This window comes from Atractosteus spatula, assembly GCF_055471065.1.
Source record: "Atractosteus spatula isolate fAtrSpa1 chromosome 10 unlocalized genomic scaffold, fAtrSpa1.hap1 SUPER_10_unloc_1, whole genome shotgun sequence".
NCBI classification, from domain to species: Eukaryota; Metazoa; Chordata; class Actinopteri; order Semionotiformes; family Lepisosteidae; genus Atractosteus; species Atractosteus spatula.
The window spans coordinates 332,342-348,995 of record NW_028296612.1 but is presented as its reverse complement, the minus strand read 5'-3'; the positions used below and the strand labels follow the sequence as shown (position 1 = coordinate 348,995).

General features: G+C 43.3%; 8 non-coding genes across 8 annotated transcripts; 4 read left to right on the top strand and 4 right to left on the bottom strand.

The window, feature by feature from the left end:
* Window positions 1–553: 553 nt before the first annotated feature.
* Window positions 554–627, bottom strand: trnat-agu (transfer RNA threonine (anticodon AGU)). Its single transcript has one exon. It is a non-coding gene; the product is annotated as a tRNA-Thr (tRNA).
* Window positions 628–2,310: 1,683 nt separating this feature from the next.
* On the top strand, window positions 2,311–2,392 carry trnal-aag (transfer RNA leucine (anticodon AAG)). Its single transcript has one exon. It is a non-coding gene; the product is annotated as a tRNA-Leu (tRNA).
* Window positions 2,393–5,156: 2,764 nt separating this feature from the next.
* On the top strand, window positions 5,157–5,238 carry trnal-aag (transfer RNA leucine (anticodon AAG)). The gene has a single exon. It is a non-coding gene; the product is annotated as a tRNA-Leu (tRNA).
* Window positions 5,239–6,250: 1,012 nt separating this feature from the next.
* Window positions 6,251–6,324, bottom strand: trnat-agu (transfer RNA threonine (anticodon AGU)). The gene has a single exon. It is a non-coding gene; the product is annotated as a tRNA-Thr (tRNA).
* A 1,679-nt stretch (window positions 6,325–8,003) lies between these two features.
* On the top strand, window positions 8,004–8,085 carry trnal-aag (transfer RNA leucine (anticodon AAG)). The gene has a single exon. It is a non-coding gene; the product is annotated as a tRNA-Leu (tRNA).
* A 1,013-nt stretch (window positions 8,086–9,098) lies between these two features.
* trnat-agu (transfer RNA threonine (anticodon AGU)) lies at window positions 9,099–9,172 on the bottom strand. The gene has a single exon. It is a non-coding gene; the product is annotated as a tRNA-Thr (tRNA).
* Window positions 9,173–10,851: 1,679 nt separating this feature from the next.
* trnal-aag (transfer RNA leucine (anticodon AAG)) lies at window positions 10,852–10,933 on the top strand. Its single transcript has one exon. It is a non-coding gene; the product is annotated as a tRNA-Leu (tRNA).
* A 1,013-nt stretch (window positions 10,934–11,946) lies between these two features.
* trnat-agu (transfer RNA threonine (anticodon AGU)) lies at window positions 11,947–12,020 on the bottom strand. The gene has a single exon. It is a non-coding gene; the product is annotated as a tRNA-Thr (tRNA).
* Between the last annotated feature and the right edge of the window lie 4,634 nt (window positions 12,021–16,654).

The following is a 16,654-nucleotide window of genomic DNA, read 5'->3' as shown; positions in this document are numbered from 1 at the left end:
CCTGCTTCTTGCTGTTTTTCCTGTGGTTGCAGTTACAAAGTTGATCGTGCTTTCACATTCTGTTAACAGTATTCACTGGCTGAGCTTTATCAGTTGGTTCGTAAAGGAATCTCTGCTTCGGTTCCAGAAAAGTCATCTGTAGTGTGTTTTTTTCCGTGCCCATGGCAGTCTTTTAAAGCTGGTAGTAATGGCGGCGAAGTTAATTTTTTTATCCTCTTTAAAAGAATAAGGACGGGCTGGGGCGAGCTCCATTTGCCACTCTTTCAGCTAACCGCCGAACTCGCGAACTGATTACACTGCAGAGCCACAGGCGCCTCGCTTTTCTCCATTCTCTGGGTTAGGGTGAAAAAAAAACACTGCTGGTATTAGCTGGCCTGCTGGGAGTACCTCTTCTTCACTGATAAGCAAGATTTGTGTTTCATCTTTCGCAAGCTGTATAGATTTCTTTCAAAACAAGTTGTTCCAGAAAGGAAACGAACACTTGCATTCACCTGAATTAAAAGGCATGGGATTTGCCCATAAGGATAAATTCTGTACAGTAAGACAGGAAGAAAGGCACCGCTGGGAATCGGACCCAGGATCTCCTGTTTACTAGACAGGCGCTTTAGCCAACTAAGCCACGGCGCCGGCAAAGGGCCGTCCTTTGACAGCCACTTGGACACGTCTCAACTGCTCTGAGACATCTGCGTTCGGTGTGCACCGAGCCTGCTCGCCTTGCAAGTTGCCTCATTTACATGCGATAGCTCCACCACTAAGAGAAAGGATGAGAAATGGCTTTTATCTGGCACTTTTCATGTCAGAGGATCTCAATCTGCTTTCCGTGTACAAGAGGATGTCCAACTCATGTAGCTAAAGACGTAGACGACAGTGCTCCACTGAAATCTTGATCTCACAACCCTCGGCATGACTCCGCTGTGTTCTGCTTTAGACAAAGGGGGGAAAAGACTTCTTTCATCACACGTTTTGCACTGTTTACGGTGTTTGCAGTGCTCTTTCTTAAATGAAAACCAGGAATCGGCACCATATGAGGTGAGACTAGATAATATTGGAACAAGTAGCCTCGCCATTCCATGCGTGACGTGAGCAAAGTGTAATTCCTGTCTTTATAGTGTGCTTGTTAGAGACTTAGCTGGCACCCAGAGCGCTTTAAATCCGGGAGTCAGCAGTCCAAGACAAGAGAGCTTCCTTCGTCTATGTTTTTTGCGTGAAGGGGGGAAACCATGCGTGTGCTGCAAACGATCTTAGTATCGAAGTGCCGTCCCACATAACGGATCCGAACAATCTGCTTTACAGAGGAGCACTGCCGGAGCTTATTGTGGCAAACTGAAGACCAGGCCGACCTCTTCTGTGACTCTTGAACACTGAATCTCAAGGTTGTGAATTCAAGCTCCACGCTGGCGGGAAATTCCATAGGTAATGATCACATTTTCTTGCATGCTAATCAAAAGAAATATTAAGGAACTTTTCCCGATACCAGTTTTTTACAAAAGTAAAGGCACACGGCATATGTGTGCCACATCACGTCCGAGTTTAGTGACAACTACCTCAGAGATTGTAAGCTGGGTAGTTTCAGATCACTTTTGAAACTTTTTTTTTATCAAAGGTTCAAGCAAACCCGAATACTTTTGCAAGAGACATTTCAGAATCCCTGTCAAATCCAGTACGATTGCTGGATCCTTCGAATTCGACTGAACTATAGCACAGATCTGCAGTCCACCATTAGAATACTGTGGGTGCGTTGTATAAGCCACATGGCCAAAATAGTTCTAAAACAGGAGATGCATCCTCGTTTAGGAATGTGGTATAAAGTGAAATGGTCTGGGAAGAGTCCTACGTTTGAACAGTTCAAAATAGACGTAAAGGGGTATTTACGGACTCTTTCGAAATGTAAGAACAAGCTGTGCGGACCTTATCTTTATTTACCTTGTGTAATCGTTTTTCATAAAGTGTAATTGTATTATAGCATGTGCCCCTGATGATTTTCTTGATACGTTATATGTGCTCTTGTTTGTATTGTATGTAGTTTTGTTGTTCAAATAAAACGTAAAAGACACAACTTTCCGGATGCGGCTGCTGTAAAGATAAAATGACATCAAGGGTGCTGTACGCAGAGGTCTGAAACCTGCTCCACAGAAGATCTTTATCCAGAGGTGTTAAAGAAGTCGAGATCTCGCCATGAGAGGGGAAGCATCTCAGAAAAAGCAGGTGCAGTCGGTTCCACGGTCATAACGCCACTAAGTCGGGCGACAAGAGCAAAACCCACCCGACCTCCTCCGAGCAAGTAACAAGACAAAGAGACAGCGCACAGCGGGTAGCGTGGCCGAGCGGTCTAAGGCGCTGGATTAAGGCTCCAGTCTCTCCGGGGGCGTGGGTTCGAATCCCACCGCTGCCAGGTGCTTCTGTCGCCACCTCCTTTCAGCTGACTTCAGACCAAAGGGAGGGAACTGCTTTCTGGCAGTCTCTCGAGAAACTAAGCAGTGTTTAAAGATACTTTCTCAGCTTGACATCAAGGCACAAAACAAAAACCTTCTTGCGTCCTCTCAACCCAAAAGCGCTTTGCCACTTTTTGCGTTATGCAGGGAACGACGTCTGCCCAGATCACTTTTGTGTCAATGCAAATCGTAGTGTGCCCTCCGTTTTAATGTTGGCTGTGCTGGCGTGCCGCTTCTGTCTGTGAAACTTGAATGTTCTGCTTCTTCACACCGAATCGTTGGCGGGGGTTGAGCTTGTTAAATCTTTGCGCATAGCGCTCCTTTGGAAGTACTTTGTCCAAGTTCAAAAGCGATCGTGGGATTTACTTCATGCGTTCAAGAAGCATGCCTCGCACGACAGATTTAAATGGGGAATGGAGCCTGCTTCTTGCTGTTTTTCCTGTGGTTGCAGTTACAAAGTTGATCGTGCTTTCACATTCTGTTAACAGTATTCACTGGCTGAGCTTTATCAGTTGGTTCGTAAAGGAATCTCTGCTTCAGTTCCAGAAAAGTCATCTGTAGTGTGTTTTTTTCCGTGCCCATGGCAGTCTTTTAAAGCTGGTAGTAATGGCGGCGAAGTTAATTTTTTATCCTCTTTAAAAGAATAAGGACGGGCTGGGGCGAGCTCCATTTGCCACTCTTTCAGCTAACCGCCAAACTCGCGAACTGATTACACTGCAGAGCCACAGGCGCCTCGCTTTTCTCCATTCTCTGGGTTAGGGTGAAAAAAAAAACACTGCTGGTATTAGCTGGCCTGCTGGGAGTACCTCTTCTTCACTGATAAGCAAGATTTGTGTTTCATCTTTCGCAAGCTGTATAGATTTCTTTCAAAACAAGTTGTTCCAGAAAGGAAACGATAACTTGCATTCACCTGAATTAAAAGGCATGGGATTTGCCCGTAAGGATAAATTCTGTACAGTAAGACAGGAAGAAAGGCACCGCTGGGAATCGGACCCAGGATCTCCTGTTTACTAGGCAGGCGCTTTAGCCAACTAAGCCACGGCGCCGGCAAAGGGCCGTCCTTTGACAGCCACTTGGACACGTCTCAACTGCTCTGAGACATCTGCGTTCGGTGTGCACCGAGCCTGCTCGCCTTGCAAATTGCCTCATTTACATGCGATAGCTCCACCACTAAGAGAAAGGATGAGAAATGGCTTTTATCTGGCACTTTTCATGTCAGAGGATCTCAATCTGCTTTCCGTGTACAAGAGGATGTCCAACTCATGTAGCTAAAGACGTAGACGACAGTGCTCCACTGAAATCTTGATCTCACAACCCTCGGCATGACTCCGCTGTGTTCTGCTTTAGACAAAGGGGGGAAAAGACTTCTTTCATCACACGTTTTGCACTGTTTACGGTGTTTGCAGTGCTCTTTCTTAAATGAAAACCAGGAATCGGCACCATATGAGGTGAGACTAGATAATATTGGGACAAGTAGCCTCGCCATTCCATGCGTGACGTGAGCAAAGTGTAATTCCTGTCTTTATAGTGTGCTTGTTAGAGACTTAGCTGGCACCCAGAGCGCTTTAAATCCGGGAGTCAGCAGTCCAAGACAAGAGAGCTTCCTTCGTCTATGTTTTTTGCGTGAAGGGGGGAAACCATGCGTGTGCTGCAAACGATCTTAGTATCGAAGTGCCGTCCCACATAACGGATCCGAACAATCTGCTTTACAGAGGAGCACTGCCGGAGCTTATTGTGGCAAACTGAAGACCAGGCCGACCTCTTCTGTGACTCTTGAACACTGAATCTCAAGGTTGTGAATTCAAGCTCCACGCTGGCGGGAAATTCCATAGGTAATGATCACATTTTCTTGCATGCTAATCAAAAGAAATATTAAGAAACTTTTCCCGATACCAGTTTTTTACAAAAGTAAAGGCACACGGCATATGTGTGCCACATCACGTCCGAGTTTAGTGACAACTACCTCAGAGATTGTAAGCTGGGTAGTTTCAGATCAGATCACTTTTTTTTATCAAAGGTTCAAGCAAACCCGAATACTTTTGCAAGAGACATTTCAGAATCCCTGTCAAATCCAGTACGATTGCTGGATCCTTCGAATTCGACTGAACTATAGCACAGATCTGCAGTCCACCATTAGAATACTGTGGGTGCGTTGTATAAGCCACACGGCCAAAATAGTTCTAAAACAGGAGATGCATCCTCGTTTAGGAATGTGGTATAAAGTGAAATAGTCTGGGAAGAGTCCTACGTTTGAACAGTTCAAAATAGACGTAAAGGGGTATTTACGGACTCTTTCGAAATGTAAGAACAAGCTGTGCGGACCTTATCTTTATTTACCTTGTGTAATCGTTTTTCATAAAGTGTAATTGTATTATAGCATGTGCCCCTGATGATTTTCTTGATACGTTATATGTGCTCTTGTTTGTATTGTATGTAGTTTTGTTGTTCAAATAAAACGTAAAAGACACAACTTTCCGGATGCGGCTGCTGTAAAGATAAAATGACATCAAGGGTGCTGTACGCAGAGGTCTGAAACCTGCTCCACAGAAGATCTTTATCCAGAGGTGTTAAAGAAGTCGAGATCTCGCCATGAGAGGGGAAGCATCTCAGAAAAAGCAGGTGCAGTCGGTTCCACGGTCATAACGCCACTAAGTCGGGCGACAAGAGCAAAACCCACCCGACCTCCTCCGAGCAAGTAACAAGACAAAGAGACAGCGCACAGCGGGTAGCGTGGCCGAGCGGTATAAGGCGCTGGATTAAGGCTCCAGTCTCTCCGGGGGCGTGGGTTCAAATCCCACCGCTGCCAGGTGCTTCTGTCGCCACCTCCTTTCAGCTGACTTCAGACCAAAGGGAGGGAACTGCTTTTTGGCAGTCTCTCGAGAAACTAAGCAGTGTTTAAAGATACTTTCTCAGCTTGACATCAAGGCACAAAACAAAAACCTTCTTGCGTCCTCTCAACCCAAAAGCGCTTTGCCACTTTTTGCGTTATGCAGGGAACGACGTCTGCCCAGATCACTTTTGTGTCAATGCAAATCGTAGTGTGCCCTCCGTTTTAATGTTGGCTGTGCTGGCGTGCCGCTTCTGTCTGTGAAACTTGAATGTTCTGCTTCTTCACACCGAATCGTTGGCGGGGGTTGAGCTTGTTAAATCTTTGCGCATAGCGCTCCTTTGGAAGTACTTTGTCCAAGTTCAAAAGCGATCGTGGGATTTACTTCATGCGTTCAAGAAGCATGCCTCGCACGACAGATTTAAATGGGGAATGGAGCCTGCTTCTTGCTGTTTTTCCTGTGGTTGCAGTTACAAAGTTGATCGTGCTTTCACATTCTGTTAACAGTATTCACTGGCTGAGCTTTATCAGTTGGTTCGTAAAGGAATCTCTGCTTCGGTTCCAGAAAAGTCATCTGTAGTGTGTTTTTTTCCGTGCCCATGGCAGTCTTTTAAAGCTGGTAGTAATGGCGGCGAAGTTAATTTTTTATCCTCTTTAAAAGAATAAGGACGGGCTGGGGCGAGCTCCATTTGCCACTCTTTCAGCTAACCGCCAAACTCGCGAACTGATTACACTGCAGAGCCACAGGCGCCTCGCTTTTCTCCATTCTCTGGGTTAGGGTGAAAAAAAAAACACTGCTGGTATTAGCTGGCCTGCTGGGAGTACCTCTTCTTCACTGATAAGCAAGATTTGTGTTTCATCTTTCGCAAGCTGTATAGATTTCTTTCAAAACAAGTTGTTCCAGAAAGGAAACGAACACTTGCATTCACCTGAATTAAAAGGCATGGGATTTGCCCATAAGGATAAATTCTGTACAGTAAGACAGGAAGAAAGGCACCGCTGGGAATCGGACCCAGGATCTCCTGTTTACTAGACAGGCGCTTTAGCCAACTAAGCCACGGCGCCGGCAAAGGGCCGTCCTTTGACAGCCACTTGGACACGTCTCAACTGCTCTGAGACATCTGCGTTCGGTGTGCACCGAGCCTGCTCGCCTTGCAAGTTGCCTCATTTACATGCGATAGCTCCACCACTAAGAGAAAGGATGAGAAATGGGTTTTATCTGGCACTTTTCATGTCAGAGGATCTCAATCTGCTTTCCGTGTACAAGAGGATGTCCAACTCATGTAGCTAAAGACGTAGACGACAGTGCTCCACTGAAATCTTGATCTCACAACCCTCGGCATGACTCCGCTGTGTTCTGCTTTAGACAAAGGGGGGAAAAGACTTCTTTCATCACACGTTTTGCACTGTTTACGGTGTTTGCAGTGCTCTTTCTTAAATGAAAACCAGGAATCGGCACCATATGAGGTGAGACTAGATAATATTGGAACAAGTAGCCTCGCCATTCCATGCGTGACGTGAGCAAAGTGTAATTCCTGTCTTTATAGTGTGCTTGTTAGAGACTTAGCTGGCACCCAGAGCGCTTTAAATCCGGGAGTCAGCAGTCCAAGACAAGAGAGCTTCCTTCGTCTATGTTTTTTGCGTGAAGGGGGGAAACCATGCGTGTGCTGCAAACGATCTTAGTATCGAAGTGCCGTCCCACATAACGGATCCGAACAATCTGCTTTACAGAGGAGCACTGCCGGAGCTTATTGTGGCAAACTGAAGACCAGGCCGACCTCTTCTGTGACTCTTGAACACTGAATCTCAAGGTTGTGAATTCAAGCTCCACGCTGGCGGGAAATTCCATAGGTAATGATCACATTTTCTTGCATGCTAATCAAAAGAAATATTAAGAAACTTTTCCCGATACCAGTTTTTTACAAAAGTAAAGGCACACGGCATATGTGTGCCACATCACGTCCGAGTTTAGTGACAACTACCTCAGAGATTGTAAGCTGGGTAGTTTCAGATCAGATCACTTTTTTTTTATCAAAGGTTCAAGCAAACCCGAATACTTTTGCAAGAGACATTTCAGAATCCCTGTCAAATCCAGTACGATTGCTGGATCCTTCGAATTCGACTGAACTATAGCACAGATCTGCAGTCCACCATTAGAATACTGTGGGTGTGTTGTATAAGCCACACGGCCAAAATAGTTCTAAAACAGGAGATGCATCCTCGTTTAGGAATGTGGTATAAAGTGAAATGGTCTGGGAAGAGTCCTACGTTTGAACAGTTCAAAATAGACGTAAAGGGGTATTTACGGACTCTTTCGAAATGTAAGAACAAGCTGTGCGGACCTTATCTTTATTTACCTTGTGTAATCGTTTTTCATAAAGTGTAATTGTATTATAGCATGTGCCCCTAATGATTTTCTTGATACGTTATATGTGCTCTTGTTTGTATTGTATGTAGTTTTGTTGTTCAAATAAAACGTAAAAGACACAACTTTCCGGATGCGGCTGCTGTAAAGATAAAATGACATCAAGGGTGCTGTACGCAGAGGTCTGAAACCTGCTCCACAGAAGATCTTTATCCAGAGGTGTTAAAGAAGTCGAGATCTCGCCATGAGAGGGGAAGCATCTCAGAAAAAGCAGGTGCAGTCGGTTCCACGGTCATAACGCCACTAAGTCGGGCGACAAGAGCAAAACCCACCCGACCTCCTCCGAGCAAGTAACAAGACAAAGAGACAGCGCACAGCGGGTAGCGTGGCCGAGCGGTCTAAGGCGCTGGATTAAGGCTCCAGTCTCTCCGGGGGCGTGGGTTCGAATCCCACCGCTGCCAGGTGCTTCTGTCGCCACCTCCTTTCAGCTGACTTCAGACCAAAGGGAGGGAACTGCTTTTTGGCAGTCTCTCGAGAAACTAAGCAAAGTGTTTAAAGATACTTTCTCAGCTTGACATCAAGGCACAAAACAAAAACCTTCTTGCGTCCTCTCAACCCAAAAGCGCTTTGCCACTTTTTGCGTTATGCAGGGAACGACGTCTGCCCAGATCACTTTTGTGTCAATGCAAATCGTTGTGTGCCCTCCGTTTTAATGTTGGCTGTGCTGGCGTGCCGCTTCTGTCTGTGAAACTTGAATGTTCTGCTTCTTCACACCGAATCGTTGGCGGGGGTTGAGCTTGTTAAATCTTTGCGCATAGCGCTCCTTTGGAAGTACTTTGTCCAAGTTCAAAAGCGATCCTGGGATTTACTTCATGCGTTCAAGAAGCATGCCTCGCACGACAGATTTAAATGGGGAATGGAGCCTGCTTCTTGCTGTTTTTCCTGTGGTTGCAGTTACAAAGTTGATCGTGCTTTCACATTCTGTTAACAGTATTCACTGGCTGAGCTTTATCAGTTGGTTCGTAAAGGAATCTCTGCTTCGGTTCCAGAAAAGTCATCTGTAGTGTGTTTTTTTCCGTGCCCATGGCAGTCTTTTAAAGCTGGTAGTAATGGCGGCGAAGTTAATTTTTTATCCTCTTTAAAAGAATAAGGACGGGCTGGGGCGAGCTCCATTTGCCACTCTTTCAGCTAACCGCCGAACTCGCGAACTGATTACACTGCAGAGCCACAGGCGCCTCGCTTTTCTCCATTCTCTGGGTTAGGGTGAAAAAAAAACACTGCTGGTATTAGCTGGCCTGCTGGGAGTACCTCTTCTTCACTGATAAGCAAGATTTGTCTTTCATCTTTCGCAAGCTGTATAGATTTCTTTCAAAACAAGTTGTTCCAGAAAGGAAACGAACACTTGCATTCACCTGAATTAAAAGGCATGGGATTTGCCCGTAAGGATAAATTCTGTACAGTAAGACAGGAAGAAAGGCACCGCTGGGAATCGGACCCAGGATCTCCTGTTTACTAGACAGGCGCTTTAGCCAACTAAGCCACGGCGCCGGCAAAGGGCCGTCCTTTGACAGCCACTTGGACACGTCTCAACTGCTCTGAGACATCTGCGTTCGGTGTGCACCGAGCCTGCTCGCCTTGCAAGTTGCCTCATTTACATGCGATAGCTCCACCACTAAGAGAAAGGATGAGAAATGGGTTTTATCTGGCACTTTTCATGTCAGAGGATCTCAATCTGCTTTCCGTGTACAAGAGGATGTCCAACTCATGTAGCTAAAGACGTAGACGACAGTGCTCCACTGAAATCTTGATCTCACAACCCTCGGCATGACTCCGCTGTGTTCTGCTTTAGACAAAGGGGGGAAAAGACTTCTTTCATCACACGTTTTGCACTGTTTACGGTGTTTGCAGTGCTCTTTCTTAAATGAAAACCAGGAATCGGCACCATATGAGGTGAGACTAGATAATATTGGAACAAGTAGCCTCGCCATTCCATGCGTGACGTGAGCAAAGTGTAATTCCTGTCTTTATAGTGTGCTTGTTAGAGACTTAGCTGGCACCCAGAGCGCTTTAAATCCGGGAGTCAGCAGTCCAAGACAAGAGAGCTTCCTTCGTCTATGTTTTTTGCGTGAAGGGGGGAAACCATGCGTGTGCTGCAAACGATCTTAGTATCGAAGTGCCGTCCCACATAACGGATCCGAACAATCTGCTTTACAGAGGAGCACTGCCGGAGCTTATTGTGGCAAACTGAAGACCAGGCCGACCTCTTCTGTGACTCTTGAACACTGAATCTCAAGGTTGTGAATTCAAGCTCCACGCTGGCGGGAAATTCCATAGGTAATGATCACATTTTCTTGCATGCTAATCAAAAGAAATATTAAGAAACTTTTCCCGATACCAGTTTTTTACAAAAGTAAAGGCACACGGCATATGTGTGCCACATCACGTCCGAGTTTAGTGACAACTACCTCAGAGATTGTAAGCTGGGTAGTTTCAGATCAGATCACTTTTTTTTTATCAAAGGTTCAAGCAAACCCGAATACTTTTGCAAGAGACATTTCAGAATCCCTGTCAAATCCAGTACGATTGCTGGATCCTTCGAATTCGACTGAACTATAGCACAGATCTGCAGTCCACCATTAGAATACTGTGGGTGTGTTGTATAAGCCACACGGCCAAAATAGTTCTAAAACAGGAGATGCATCCTCGTTTAGGAATGTGGTATAAAGTGAAATGGTCTGGGAAGAGTCCTACGTTTGAACAGTTCAAAATAGACGTAAAGGGGTATTTACGGACTCTTTCGAAATGTAAGAACAAGCTGTGCGGACCTTATCTTTATTTACCTTGTGTAATCGTTTTTCATAAAGTGTAATTGTATTATAGCATGTGCCCCTAATGATTTTCTTGATACGTTATATGTGCTCTTGTTTGTATTGTATGTAGTTTTGTTGTTCAAATAAAACGTAAAAGACACAACTTTCCGGATGCGGCTGCTGTAAAGATAAAATGACATCAAGGGTGCTGTACGCAGAGGTCTGAAACCTGCTCCACAGAAGATCTTTATCCAGAGGTGTTAAAGAAGTCGAGATCTCGCCATGAGAGGGGAAGCATCTCAGAAAAAGCAGGTGCAGTCGGTTCCACGGTCATAACGCCACTAAGTCGGGCGACAAGAGCAAAACCCACCCGACCTCCTCCGAGCAAGTAACAAGACAAAGAGACAGCGCACAGCGGGTAGCGTGGCCGAGCGGTCTAAGGCGCTGGATTAAGGCTCCAGTCTCTCCGGGGGCGTGGGTTCGAATCCCACCGCTGCCAGGTGCTTCTGTCGCCACCTCCTTTCAGCTGACTTCAGACCAAAGGGAGGGAACTGCTTTTTGGCAGTCTCTCGAGAAACTAAGCAAAGTGTTTAAAGATACTTTCTCAGCTTGACATCAAGGCACAAAACAAAAACCTTCTTGCGTCCTCTCAACCCAAAAGCGCTTTGCCACTTTTTGCGTTATGCAGGGAACGACGTCTGCCCAGATCACTTTTGTGTCAATGCAAATCGTTGTGTGCCCTCCGTTTTAATGTTGGCTGTGCTGGCGTGCCGCTTCTGTCTGTGAAACTTGAATGTTCTGCTTCTTCACACCGAATCGTTGGCGGGGGTTGAGCTTGTTAAATCTTTGCGCATAGCGCTCCTTTGGAAGTACTTTGTCCAAGTTCAAAAGCGATCCTGGGATTTACTTCATGCGTTCAAGAAGCATGCCTCGCACGACAGATTTAAATGGGGAATGGAGCCTGCTTCTTGCTGTTTTTCCTGTGGTTGCAGTTACAAAGTTGATCGTGCTTTCACATTCTGTTAACAGTATTCACTGGCTGAGCTTTATCAGTTGGTTCGTAAAGGAATCTCTGCTTCGGTTCCAGAAAAGTCATCTGTAGTGTGTTTTTTTCCGTGCCCATGGCAGTCTTTTAAAGCTGGTAGTAATGGCGGCGAAGTTAATTTTTTATCCTCTTTAAAAGAATAAGGACGGGCTGGGGCGAGCTCCATTTGCCACTCTTTCAGCTAACCGCCGAACTCGCGAACTGATTACACTGCAGAGCCACAGGCGCCTCGCTTTTCTCCATTCTCTGGGTTAGGGTGAAAAAAAAACACTGCTGGTATTAGCTGGCCTGCTGGGAGTACCTCTTCTTCACTGATAAGCAAGATTTGTCTTTCATCTTTCGCAAGCTGTATAGATTTCTTTCAAAACAAGTTGTTCCAGAAAGGAAACGAACACTTGCATTCACCTGAATTAAAAGGCATGGGATTTGCCCGTAAGGATAAATTCTGTACAGTAAGACAGGAAGAAAGGCACCGCTGGGAATCGGACCCAGGATCTCCTGTTTACTAGACAGGCGCTTTAGCCAACTAAGCCACGGCGCCGGCGAAGGGCCGTCCTTTGACGGCCACTTGGACACGTCTCAACTGCTCTGAGACATCTGCGTTCGGTGTGCACCGAGCCTGCTCGCCTTGCAAGTTGCCTCATTTACAGATGCAGCCATTCAAAATGCGCGGGCGATACCGCATTATTTTCCGGTACAGATGCAGCCATTCAAAGTGCGCGTCACAGACACGTACCGCAGGTGACGTCGCTCAGTATGATGCAAGATGACGCGTGGCACCGCAGTACGTGATTGGTTGACCGACAGGGGCACTCGTGGTCCGTTGGTCTGTCGTAGAAAGACTTACAGTAAACGTCTTTGCTGTGCCCGTTGTAGATGTTGAATTTTACCACTGAAGGGAAATCTTAGTAGCTGAGCATAAAAAGAATAGGAGCATACTGTAACGCGTGTGAAGGCCATAAACGATATTAATTTTGGAACATAAACATACAGTATATAGCTGGTCTTGGTACTTTAAAGAAAAAAATACACACCAGTATCCATTTCTCCCTAAACATTTTAAGCTTTGAAGTCTTTAACTAACGTGATACCGGAGTCAACAAGCATACTTTTAGAATTTGATTAAAAGGGAATATAATATGGAATCGCGTATCTAAACAATTTAATAACGGTATTCGTGTGCTGCGACAGGGCTGTGTAGGGCTGTTTCGCCTGTCTGTTCATGCGAGCTGTCTTGTAGCCGACTGGTCTAGGTGCTTGACTACCATCTGGCAGGTTGTGTGTTTAAATCCAGCTGGTGCCTGACGTTTCTTTTAACAAACATTTCTTCGAAAAAATAGAATAGCGATATTATGGACAATCAATTGACTTTTATATTTCAAAATATCGCAACATGATCAATATTTGCGATATTTTGAACATATCTTCCCTTCTGACAGCGGTTCCTCCTTCTATTGTGTGTGTGTGTGCAACAGAGTAAATTTTTATAGAGAAATGGAGGCTGGACAGTATGCGTTACAATACAAACATTTATATTGATTTAAATCGTGTTCTGATTTAAATCGCAAACGCGTGTTTAATTATGTGTTTTTTAATCATAATCAGGCTAATGCATTTCTACATTTTCTGTATGAACCAGCTTAGAGGTTCATACAGAAAGACAGCTTGTGTTTAAATTGAGTGTAAGGTAATTTATGCTTCTAAAGTCATGGTCAGCATTTATTATTGTACTGTGCTGTAAACTTTTTCTGTGCCTAGTCACATTATTTTATAGCGTTTTTATTGCGTTATTAAATCTGGTGGCGCTGTGTGTTACAGTAGTTTCCTGACTCCCATGTCACATGGTCTGTGATTGAATCCCATAGAACTATGACTTTATTTTTTAACAAACATTTCTTTGAAAAAATGAAACGTTTCCCTTGGTCAGAGATTAAATAAAACCTCACTCGCACCAAACAAATTTATATTTCTAAATATCACAAAATACGTTCATTGTCTTCCAATCGAGTCGAGTTGACATTGGAAGCCTGCCACACCCGGACTGTTAAACCAACGCATTAGCACGTCAAAGCCCATCGAGGGTATTGAGCCAGTATTGGCTTTAGTATTCCCCCCCTCTCCCCTCAATTCAATTCAATTCAAGGTGTTTTATTTGCATGACAGATGGGTACAAGCAGTGTTGGGTATGTATATTGTAACGCTTACGGCAGACAGCCACTGTGTAAGAGCCGGCGCACCAGAGCAGCGCACCGAGGGAGCGTCTGCATTTCTAACTTAGTTTTTAAAATTAGTCAAGCAATATGAAGCATCTCCTTTTACTTAGTGCCTGAGCATAAAAAGAATAGGAGCATACTACAACGCGTGTGAAGTCCATAAACGATATTAATTTTGGAACTTAAACATACAGTATATGGCTGGTCTCGGTGCTTTAAAGAAAACATACACACCAGTATTCCATTTCTCCCTAAACATTTTAAGCATCAAAGTCTTTAACTAACGCGATACTGGAGTCAACAAGCATACTTTTAGAATTTGATTAAAAGGGAATATAATATGGAATCGCGTATCTCAAGAAATTAATAACGATATAATTATATTCATGTTGCAAAAGAACTGCAACAGACATAAAAACTCCCTTGCTTTTAACAGAGCGTTCCATAATTTCTAACTACGAAAATGCCAGGTGAAAGGATTTGTAAACATATTTTGTTAAAGCGAGTCAGATTTTTCCGCAACACATAAAAGACATTTTTCCAAGAAAGTTTAGCCTTTGTCACTAATGAAACCACTAAATAAAGACATAAATATAGAAATCTTAAGATTTGTTTTATTTAATGTTGGTAGCAGGATGAACTGTCAGAGTGTATATTTTGTCACAGAGTTGCTGCAAGATGTTAACAGTGAAAAAGGTATTTAGAAATGAATTATTTCAAGATGAAAATTTTCAGAATAATTGCAAATCTAGCAGGATAGAGAAAGCACAGAAAACTGGCAGTTAGATTGATCAGATTAGTATGAAAAGTCATTTAGCAAAGGGAATGAGAAGAGTGACAAACTAGTATACTTTAGATCTTTTTAAATCTGATCATGTTTCCCTATAACAGTAATAAAAAACTTTATTTGATTTATCACCATTAAAGGTGGCATCTCAAAGCAATACAGTAGATGTAAAAACAGATAAAAGGACCACAGATTACAAAGTAAATGCATATAAGAAAGACAAGCAGTTAGAGGTGCTACCAAAATTAGAAAATGAAGCAGATACAGACACTAAGTCTTCTGAAAAGAAAGGTTCTGAGGTTAGATTTAAACTGGCCCTGGTGTGTGTGTGTTTGTGTCTGTCTGTCCTGTGATGGACTGGCGCTATGTCCAGGGTGTATTCTGCCTTGTGTCCGTCGCTTACTGGGATAGGCTCCAAATCCTCTGTACTGGATAAAGAGATTAGAAATGGATGGAAGTAAAGGCACTGTGTGGATGGAACTATACACAGTGTTAGAAACCCACTATGAAATGGCAGCATCTCACTGAGAATAAAACATTTTATAGTGCTGGCTTAAGGAAACAGCCTTTCCACCCCTCTTGCACATCAGTATCCATACCTAGTTATTTAAACAAATTGCCTCTAATTATAAACATCTTAATATGCTGGCTCTGTGGATCCGCATCAGCTATGTTTGCTAATTCCTTCAATTCATGTGCATCCAACACACAGTTCAACGCTAGCAACTACACAAAATCTAAAATATGAGCTCTACTTGCCACTTACAATACCAACAGTACCAGCTAACTTTAGTAGTGACATTTTCATGGATCTTTTTAACAATAAAATTTACAACATCAGACTTCAGACACAATTAAACAGGCCTCAAAAAAGTCTGGTACAAACATATTCAGCATGGAATAAACCGTTACTTTAATGGTATAAACCTTAAATGGATTCATATTCTCAATAAGATTTGGTGCTCAGTAACATGACTTAGAAAATGACAGAAGACATACGTATCATGCTTATCCTTCTATTTTTCATAATCGTAAACTCCTTAAGGCAGTTACATTTTCTCTGTTCTGACCTGGAGTTACAGAGAAATTTAAATTCTAATAAGAGATTTGTAATGAGGAAAGTCATACCAATCACTCATACAGTACCAGGATTTGCAATTACAATACAAATACTTTCTTTCTGTATGTTTATTTTGCAGTTTGAGTCTATGGCATTCCTTTGGGGGTCTATACTCCAAGGCATGACTTTTTTATGTATAAACATCAGTATTTACTGCTATTAATTACTGTACGATTTATAGTTGAAATCTGAGCCTAGATATAAAGTTAAAATCTCGACAAAGCAATGTAGGAAATACAGAGAGAATAAATCCTTTCTGACATCTAAAATCAGTTTCGATCAAGGTCTCTAAAACGAACAAGAAAAAGAGGATTTTCGGAGGGCAATTACGCTGTGTTTATATAGAATAAGTGATTTATGAGCAATCTAATTTCTTGTTCGTTTAAAACAGTGAAATGTCAGCTGCAAAAGATCGCACCAGAAACAGCACTCTCTCTGCCTGTCATAGACGTTCAGGAAAGGCTGAATGAAGTCATGTCAAGTACAATAATTCGGAGATCAATAATAACAGTTGTAGGACAGTATATAAGGAGGATAAGGATTTTGAAGTTGACTCGAAATCTGATAGGTAACCAGTGCAAGGACTTGAAAACAGGTGTAATGCATCCCTGATAGGATTCTTGCTGTCATATTCTGAACATATTGAAGATTGCTCAGTGTGGATTTAATTTCCCCAGTGAACAGGATGTGCATTTATTAATTCTAGAAAAAAAGCCTTTCTTGATTTCTCTAGTTCTTAGTTTCTCTAGTTCCCTTTAAAATAAACTATTATTCCACAATGCAGAGTATTACATGGCCAGTATTTACACATGATATTTGTGATTTAAAGAAATTAACACAAGCAGCTTTTGGAGATTTAAGTGTTGGCTGAGTTATTGCAGGATAAAAGACTAGAGATGTTGGCAAGAAGAAGATAATTTGGGGAAAGCTGAGGAATACACTTATAACAAGAACACTTCCTAATGGGGTTAGGCATAATTTTGATGAAGATGATGAAGTTAACAGACTATATGTTTACATAGATACTGAAATAAGGATTGTATTTTAGATTATGT